General features: G+C 39.5%; 1 pseudogene; it reads right to left on the bottom strand.

The window, feature by feature from the left end:
- Nucleotides 1-1,218: 1,218 nt before the first annotated feature.
- LOC102860412 overlaps nucleotides 1,219-8,462 on the bottom strand; it is a 95,824-nt pseudogene continuing 88,580 nt past the window's right edge.

The following is an 8,462-nucleotide window of genomic DNA, read 5'->3' as shown; positions in this document are numbered from 1 at the left end:
AAAAAAAAAGAAGTTTGGAACAAACAAATGAAAAACCAAGGAGGGGTCTGGCAGCCTTTCTCCTTCCCATTTTCCATTTCTACCCTTTCTTCTGCCCCTTTGAGACAAGTGCCAATTTCTGGTTAGTTTGGAAAACTATAGTAATGCAACACAATGCCAAATTTGGCAAAATCCAATCAACTGAGTGTGTTGGACTTAAGAGCCACCAACCACACTGAATGGATTGACAAATTGTGGTACATTCACACAGTGGAAAACTATGCAGCTGTACTCACGAGCAACAATTTTGAAAAATAGTGTACATAACTTGGGAGAGATTGGAGAGCATTATGCTGAGTGAACTAACTCAGTCTCATGAGGATAAATACTGCATAAGATCATTATTGTAAACATAGAAGGATAACTAGTAAAACATGTATGGAAACCCAAGAGGGGAAAGGGTGGGAGTGGAGAGGTGAGGATGAGTAGGGATGAAACCACAGGGTTGCACAGTTTAGTGGGTGGAGGGAGGGGGTGAAGAAATGAGAATGATCTGGCAGGGATGTGAAAAGACAGGGTAATGATGGTCAAGCAAGGTCCAATGGTGGTGAATTGTATAAAATATAATGCATGGGATTGATTGTATGAAACAATACATACAACTTTGTAAGCAAACCAATATTAAAAAAACCCCACACAAACCAACAACAAAATAACCCCAAACAATCCAACCTGATCCCGTAAGGGTTTTTGTTTTAAAAAGGGAAACAGATTAATCAGAACTGGCTTTGACAAGCACTGTGGCAATTGGACAATTAAAACAGACATTGCGGGGAGGGGGAGGAAAGAAGAACGAACTGGGGAGGAGGGTGGAGAAAACAGTGCAACAATGAATGAATGAAAACCCAAAATCTCTGTAAATGTTCATTAAAACTAATAAAATTTAATAATAAATAATTATAAAGACTCAAAACCTAGGCTCTTACACAGTCTGGGTGAGATATAGGCAGATGAACAGAGGACATAGCTTTGGCCCTGGGCTCTTGATGCATGTGGGAAGACATGCTCTGTCTAAGATCCCCATTTGCTTTCTCTCCCCTACTCTGCTATGACTCCCTGTTCCCATGGCCTCTGCTATTAGCCCCAGCAGCACAGTGACTGTGATGAGGACGAGTAGAAGGGACTACTATAATGTGGGGTTATTTTTTTTTAGTTTTGTGTTTTATTTATGTAAAAAGTTCAGGCCTTGACTGCGTATTTCCACAGTGGGTACAGGCGCTCTTTTCGCTGCTGCTTCTTGGTCTTCAGGTTTTCCACATGCTTGTTGAGCCTTTGGCGCATGGTACGTGTTTTTTTGAGCCGCAGATCCAGGGGTTTGTACTTCTTGCCCTTATAGTGTTTTCTGAGGTTCTCCTTCTGAGTCTGGTTAATAACAGAACACGGGCAATGGATTTTTGGACAACTCGGATTTTGGAGAGCTTAGAAGCCGCACCGCCTGTCACTTTGGCGACGCGCAGCTGGGAAAGTTCCACCTTCAGATCGTCCAGCTGTTTCAACAGCTCCTCCTTGCCGCGAAGGTCCCGAGCCTTGATTTTGGCCATGGCTGAGCGATAGAACCTGGCTGCTGCCTGATCCAAGTCCAAGAGAAAGCTACTATAATGTTTTAATATGATACTTACACAATGTCAAAGCCACAGCATGTGTCAAGGACATTAAGCGACGCACATGTGTTTAGAACACAGAGTGAACCCGGGATGTTACATAGGAAGAACACTGGCTGTATCCTCAAGATACTCATTAGCTGCCTCCTTTCTCTTTCCCCATTCCCATGGAGCCCTGATTACAGGCTTGGATTCTTTTCTGGCAATCATTTTGACGCTTGAGAATACAACATAAAGATGTAGAATAACAATTGGTTAATTTAATAAACATTTCTTGATTGCTGGCACTGGGTCAAATAAAATTATAGGTTCAGATTATACAAGATCAACGAGACACAGTATCTATCCTTGAAGAACTACGAGTTAAAAGAAAACTTACGGTGAATTGACTGGAGAGATTTTTTGCTAATATTTAAGGAGAAAAAAAGAATTCTACCTTTATCTGAAGATTCAAACCTTATTTTTTACAAGTGTATCTGAGGCTCCACTTACACATCAAATGGCACAGCTCTTCAGAGGGCATTTTCTTGGCCAGTGTCTCTTCTCTTTGTCTTTTTTGGCACTGACCTTAGTTACTTGCTGTCTCTTACCAATATTACTGCTCGCTATTCAGAAATTTAAATGGTCTTCTAGTCCCCATTTTATTTTCCTTTCAAATTCAAGAGCCCTGGTAGACAAGCAATGGTTATTGTTAGAGAGAAAGGGGCACTGATGCATTAGTTTTTGTCTCAAATTACCTTGATCTTGATCCAAGGCCTCTGTTCTGTTTCCCACTTGACCATGTCTAGATGTCTGTTTAGGATGAATAATAATTTTATTCACCATTAATTGAGAAAAAAATTAGTTTAACAGTCTAATGGAATTAACAATATGTTGCTGGAAACTCTATGAACTTTGATCAATGACAATAGTCAAAGGCTTCAGTCCTTTTGACAATAGTCATAGAAAGGCTTCAGTCCTTGTGTTCACAGGGTCTCTAGGAGTCGTGCTTGACTTGACAGCAATCAACAACATTAAAACTCAACCACAGATAGTATAAATGGGTACAAAACATCCTATCAGTTATGTTTTGTAGATAGAGATTCACAAATATTGTGTAATAACTAGATAGCTCTCTTGATGAACTTGTTGCCTAAATCATAGGGCTTGCAGTTCTGGATAATGTCTTTTTAATAATAAAGCAGAACATAGCTTCTTTGGTGATTAATAAAGTGCAAACATTCCTCTAACAGTGCTCTGATACATGCTGTAACTGTTATTGATAAGCAGATCCCCACCAACAAGATTCAATAATTTATCTGGTCTAAAATGTTCCTACTACTTTGTTCTTTCATTTACCCCCACAAATAATCCTCTTACTACATATTCTTATCCTAGACTCCGTGTCTTTTTTCTTGTTGTTTTTGCTTCTTTTCCTCATACTTTTGTCTATTGACACCTAGCCACCTATCACCTCAAGCTCTTCCAGGAAAGCTCTTCTAAGATCTTTTAATGCCATTTGGCAGAGAATATGAAATAGACACGGGACTGTTGGAAGAAGGAATGTATTTTTCATGGAAAAAGTATCACCAGAATGCCCCTGAGAGACAAGGATGACAAGACTCTATTGGGAAAGACCAATTCCTGGAGCAGGATACCAAGTTTGGTACAGTAAAGGATCATGGGAGAAAACAACCCACAACGAGATGGCTGTGTTGAGACTGTAACAGCGGGCTCAATAAGACTGGACAGTGTTTTGTTCTGTTGTGCACAATGAGTCAGAACTGACTTGATGGCATCTTACAACACCATCATTTTTTGTAGTATGTGTTAGTCTCCTCCGTTTGAGTTAACTGAGCTGTTATCTTTTATTGTGTTCACAAGGAATACCAGCATTGTTTCAGACCGAGGCTAAAGTATATTAATCATTAATAATGAGACAAAACACCAAGTATTAGATAAAATAGCGTAAAAAACGAGGGAGCCACAGTTCAAATCAACTGAAGCACTGCAAGCCATGCCTCTCTGTGTATTGATTGAGAATCAGGGGAAGCAAATCATAATGAGAATTATAAATGAAGTTGAATTTTTCTCAAATGTCAACCTAATGCTTAGCTCAGGAAAGAAGTGTTTCACAAGTGTAGACTTTTATGCTCCCTCTGCCGGAGACCTAGCTACCTCTTGTCTGCAGGAAGCAGCTCATTTCCTGTGATCTGTCACAAGAGAAATTCCAACTTAGGTGATTCCTTCAATTCCTGAATAAGCATATGGTTTTTCATCTAATATTTGATGTGAAATTTGGCTTCCCATACAGCACAAATTAGTTTCTCCCCTAAAGAGAAGACAGACATGTGCACTTCTCAGACCAGCAGGAAATATGGAGCAATGGAATTAACTACTCAAACTTTCCTTAGCTGAAGGGTAAGAGAAGAGTGAGTCACTCGTGGTTGAGCTCCTCCTGACCTGCACATCCTCATAGCTTTTCTTGACAAGGTTTTCATTACATAAACAGTAAATAAATTATGTTAACAGGACTCCAAAATATTTTTTACTGTTTCTTTTCTTTACTGACCTTCCCTGTTTCCTTTACTACTTTATCAGAAGGCAGTTTTAGCAGGAGAATCAAGATTATGCCCATCCCAGGATAGAATGTTATTTTTATCTTGGCTTAGGTGTCTCTTGCCCTTGGCCAGCTTACCTCTACATAGACACATTATACATACATCCTTACTGAAAGAAGTATTTAATATTAGACTACAGAGAGTTCTTGTGGCTTAGTGGTAAGGGATTCTACTGTCAACCAAAAGGAACAGAGTTCAGATCCACTACTTGCTCTGTGGAGAAAGGTGGACATTTCGTAAAATTGCCCACCTCTGAAAACCTGCTGGAGGATCAGCTATGTGTTTGTTCCATCTTGACAGTAAACAATAACAAAACAGTGATCTTTTTTTTCCTTTCAATCACAGTGACCTTGAGATCATAAGCCACGTTTTAATCCTCAATGTGTCCTTCTTCAGCATTTAATACATCAATTTATGTTGTCATGGTGAGCCGTCAAGTCACTTCCAGCTCATATTGACTTTGCATGATAGAAAAGAATAGCCCCATTGTGTTTTTTTAGATAGATCTCTTTACAGGAAGGAGTCCTCATTGACAATGGAAAAGTACTTAGTTGCTAACTCAAAGAGTGACAATTCAATTCCCACAAGTGGCTCTGTAAGATTTGTACCTTAAAAAAAGATAATCACAGCCTTTCATGAGTTGGAATAATTCTCATAGTACACTACAAAATTTTTTCACAGGAGCTGATCCCAGCATAGATTGGAAGGTTCCAACTGTTGACTTTACAGTCAATAACTGTTACAGATTGAATTGTTGTTGTATACTCTTGAGTCTGAACTGATCTGTAGCTAACCCTCCAGTGGGTTTTCAGAGACAGTTTAATGGCATGGGATTTACCCATCCTCCTCCCGTGGAGTCGCTGGTGGATTTGAACTGTGTGCCTTCGGTATTGCAGTGCAGCTCTTTACCATGAGGCCATCAGAGCTCCCTTGAGTTGAATGGAAGTGGATTCCATTATGTCGTCTCTCCTAGGATTTACAAAAAAATAGTTGTACATCTATGGTTGTAGTTCCATTTGTGCATGGGTTTTCTTTGACGTGATAACCACTCAGTATAAGAGGATGGCTTATCTTGAATCAGTCTCTTCTGAGACTGAAAAGAGATTAAGCAAGCAAAGAGGTCAAGCGACATGAAGATCATGCCTGAGCAACATCTCAAGAGGCAAGTCCCTGCCTCCAGGCAACACAGAAATAGCCTTTCCCCTGGAATTTGGACTTTTAGCAGACTAAAAATTCCAATTAAACAACGATGAGTGTGAGCCTCCTAAACTGTGATGAAATACATTTCTGTTTGCTGAAGTCACTTTATTTCTGTGATAGCAGCACTAGAAAGGTGTTTTTTTGGTGTTTTTTTTTTTTTATGTGAACTGGGAAGGAGGAGGGAGGAACTATGAAACAATGAATGAAAACCCAACTTTTCTGTAAACTTTTGTTAAAAACACAATTAAAAAAGTAAAAAGAAAGTTAATTGGTAACATCATCAAGTACTTTCAAAATTGGTGTTTTCTCAGTTATTAATGGTTAAGACTTGAGCATAACAAAAATTCAGGGGCACAATTCAGTCCGTAACACTCAGTCACACATATCACATCAAGTTCAAAGTCCATAGAGCATCTTATAGGAACACCACACAACTGAACAGAAATTTTTTGGCTAAGAATTTTAAAAATTTAATATGAAATGAAAAGTAGAAGTACCCATAGACGTCCATTTGTTTAATGTTGTGCAAAAAAAGTATGAATATAAAACAAAAAGTGAACTAAACATCACATCTGTTTACAACACCATCTAGTTACTCATATTAACTTTATTATTTAAATAATAGAAATTAAGGAGCATTGAGGGATCAGGAAAGAGAAAAAAAGCCCACATATCCTCGTATACCATGTTAATGAGCTCTGGCGGACTACTGGTAAGAAGTGGTGCTGCAATCCTGAATGCACATGGTTCGGATCCATCTGTGGAAGAAGGTCGAGCAGGCTCCTTCTGTGTGATTAACTGCCTCTGAAAACCTTGGGAAGGTCAGCTATAGGTTGGTTCTGACTCCATGGTATACAACCACTACCACCACAGTGTTTATTTATCTACACTGTTGATAACTTTGCTCATAGAGGCGGCTTCTTTTACTATGCCACTGCCCAGCAATTCAATTGTGTATAAAATAGACCTGCTTAAGAGCTGAGGGAGACTAGAAAAGACGGGTCTGTCCATACCCCATGCAATGTCATACAATTTAAACAGTGGTGTAGCTGGCAGTTTGCACTTTTTGAGAACTGCAAAAAAAGTTTTCTCCTGAAGTTGACCCAGAAACAACAGCTTGTGTTCCTTAAGCTTTCTGATAGGTGCAGGCATATACCGATAGTGATTTTCAGAATTTGGTTTCCACCAGTCACCGATGAATGACCCAGTCTTGCGGGACTCCCACGTTGAGGACCTAGTATCTCTGCCATTAAGCACTGTGGTCCTTCAACTTCATCTTCTCCTGGATTAAGTTCACCATGGGTGATTTGAAGAAAGTTGTTCCCAGTTGTGTCAGTAACACATAGGGTCGGTGATCTTCAAGTATAATCAGAACTTCTTTTACAGCTCTCCTCTTTCCAATTTTATCAAATTCTTCCCTTACACGTTGAACTCTGGCTGCAGCAGAGCTGTCCCTCCCATGGAGGGTCTCTTTTGTGCCAAATGTGTAACTGGTAAGAGGGCACAAGTTGATGGTGAGCTGGGAGGGAGCGGCTTGGTTTGCCGGATGTACTTGTTGCCAAATTGATTTACACCCTTGAAGGACTGAGTGGCACCATGGACATGCTGGCGACCTCAGGCACTGGGGGCAAGAGGAAAGTGAGAGGCAGGAAAGACTTGGCCCAAGAGGGCAGTGGAGCCTGCGTCCTGCTTAGAAGCCTATTCCCACCATTAACCAGGAATTAATTTATTTTTCCTTCTATGCAACACCAACACTCGGTTTGAATCTACTGAATCCATTTTAAACCATCAGTCTCACGACAATCTTAAAACAGGGAAAGAACTAAAGAAGTCCCTCCATCCTTGTCCTAACAGACTCATAACTGAACCTCCAGTGAGTTTTTAGAGGTGCGTGAGAGGAGATCGCCCACTTTTCTCAGGTGGAGCAACTGGTGGATTAGAACTGTGTGCGTTTGTGTTGGCAACACCACCCATAGGCTGCAGGGCAAGTAATTACCCTATTTAGAGAAAGTCTAAATGTGAGACAGTGATCAAAATCATCTGGAATGTCTAGAATTTTATGAGATTACGTTTTTTTGTGATGCAGGTCTATTGGACTGATAACTTCTTGGAAATCATAGTTCTTTAGGTAAAAAAAAAGAAATCCGAAGATATGGGCAACTAAATTATGCGGCTTAAAAACCTCAGCTTTTGTTTCTGTGCCGGTAAAACCCCTAATGGACACCAGGGGGCAGCCACACACCAGGCACTCAGGGAAGCGCACTCAAGGTGATTCCTTTTTTTTTTTTTGACCAAAGTTACTGCTTTAATTTTTTTCTTAGCTTTAGGTGAAAGTTTACGTAAAAAATTTTTCATCCCACAAATCTTACATCTTTAATTTTAAAAACTGAGTACACAGTGTTACAGCATTAATTTCTGCCCTAACCATATTTACGTGTCCTTTCTAACTCCTTTCTTTTAATTGAAATTTTAATGAAAGTTTATAGAGAACTTGGATTTCGATTCATTCATTGTTTCACATTTTCCTTCCTACCTCCATTTCCCCCCCAAGTACGCTTTAGTCTTCGGGAAAAATAAATTCTTTCATTGTTATACAATCTACCTCACTAGTCCACTTTACTATGCATCTCTTATTCTGTACTCTTGTCATGCCAATAATACCTAATCATATATTCCTTTTATACAGTTCTCTCCCTTGTCTGTTTCCATGCTGTATATATTATTTATCCTCTCTTTTCTTAGTTTCCTCCCAATCTCTGTGTCAGTCCTGTTTTATAGCAGTGGCACTATGCAGTATTTGTCTTTTTGTGACTGAGATATTTCACTCAGCATAATGTCTTCCAGGGTCACCCATTTTGTATAATATTTCATGAGTTCATTGTTTTTTAATGCAGCATAGTATTCCATTGTGTGAATATACTAGAGCTTCTCTATCCATTCTTTTGTTGATGGACATTTGGGTTGTTTCCAACTCTTTGCTATTGTGAACAAAGCAGCAATAAACATGGGTATGCATATATCA

The sequence above is a fragment of the Elephantulus edwardii genome, unplaced genomic scaffold (genome assembly GCF_000299155.1).
Source record: "Elephantulus edwardii isolate Elephantulus edwardi_28Jun2011 unplaced genomic scaffold, EleEdw1.0 scaffold00001, whole genome shotgun sequence".
NCBI classification, from domain to species: domain Eukaryota; kingdom Metazoa; phylum Chordata; class Mammalia; order Macroscelidea; family Macroscelididae; genus Elephantulus; species Elephantulus edwardii.
Note: the sequence above shows the minus strand (reverse complement) of the source record. Positions and strands in the feature narration are given on the sequence as shown.